This window comes from Propithecus coquereli, unplaced genomic scaffold (assembly GCF_000956105.1).
Source record: "Propithecus coquereli isolate 6110/MARCELLA unplaced genomic scaffold, Pcoq_1.0 Scaffold190, whole genome shotgun sequence".
Taxonomy (NCBI): Eukaryota; Metazoa; Chordata; class Mammalia; order Primates; family Indriidae; genus Propithecus; species Propithecus coquereli.
This window is the reverse complement of record NW_012143857.1, coordinates 1942456-1943408: the sequence shown is the minus strand read 5'-3', so window position 1 is coordinate 1943408 and position 953 is coordinate 1942456.

Below are 953 nucleotides of genomic sequence, written 5' to 3'. Positions count from 1 at the left end.
GAAACATAAAAGCAATTGTACAAACTATCCCACTTTTTGTACTTTAGATGCTCTCATCACATGCTATGAAAAGTCCACATTTGGCAGACTCAACAATTGTACAGAGGCAAGAGCCTATCCCCTATGTATTTATCATTAGCAACCAGAAATGCTTCCAGTCAGTTCATCAAAGGCCTATTTGAGAATCATGTTTCTGGTGCCATCCCTTAAGAAATAGGGTTTAAGTGTTTCTGGGCTGTAATGCCATATTCGTAAATGATGACAAGTGTCTATTAACTATGTTATCCATTATATTTTTCTTGATATCTTCCATTTCACCATCGAGAGACTATTCATCCTACAAAAGTAGCAAGTTCCTAATTTTGCCAATATAACTACTTATATTGCACTTTATATGCTAATTAATTAAAACTCATGCATCAGTTGAGATATAAATAAATGAAGGGCTTATAGTGCTGCTTGTTGTGTGCTTGGGTGTTATGATACAAAGCTAGCTGACCACCCGGGGATGCTAATTCTCAATTAGGGCAATTTATTGTTACTAGTGTCAACTGAGATACCACATAGCTCTAAGAGAATGAGCTTCAGCTCACAATCCAAAAGTATTTTAAGGTAAATTACAGATATTGTAACAACACCAATATTTCCTGGTTATTCTGCTAATTTTGCCTACTCATCAATTTCCTTAGTAGGAATGTTTTCCTCTGCCTGCTATTGGTCAAATATTGCTTACTCATTGCCTGGGACCTGCCTGGACAGAGTAGGAAGACTACAGTGTGGTGTCAGAATAAAATCCAAGATGGATGTTGCTGAGACTAACAGATGGAGTGTGTCAGCTACATCCCTTACAGCTGATTGGCCAGTTATTTTTTGAAGGGTGATCTGAGCAGTGCCTGTCCATTGCTGTCCCACCCAACTAGAGTGAAATTTTTAAGTGAAGAGACTACAAGTTT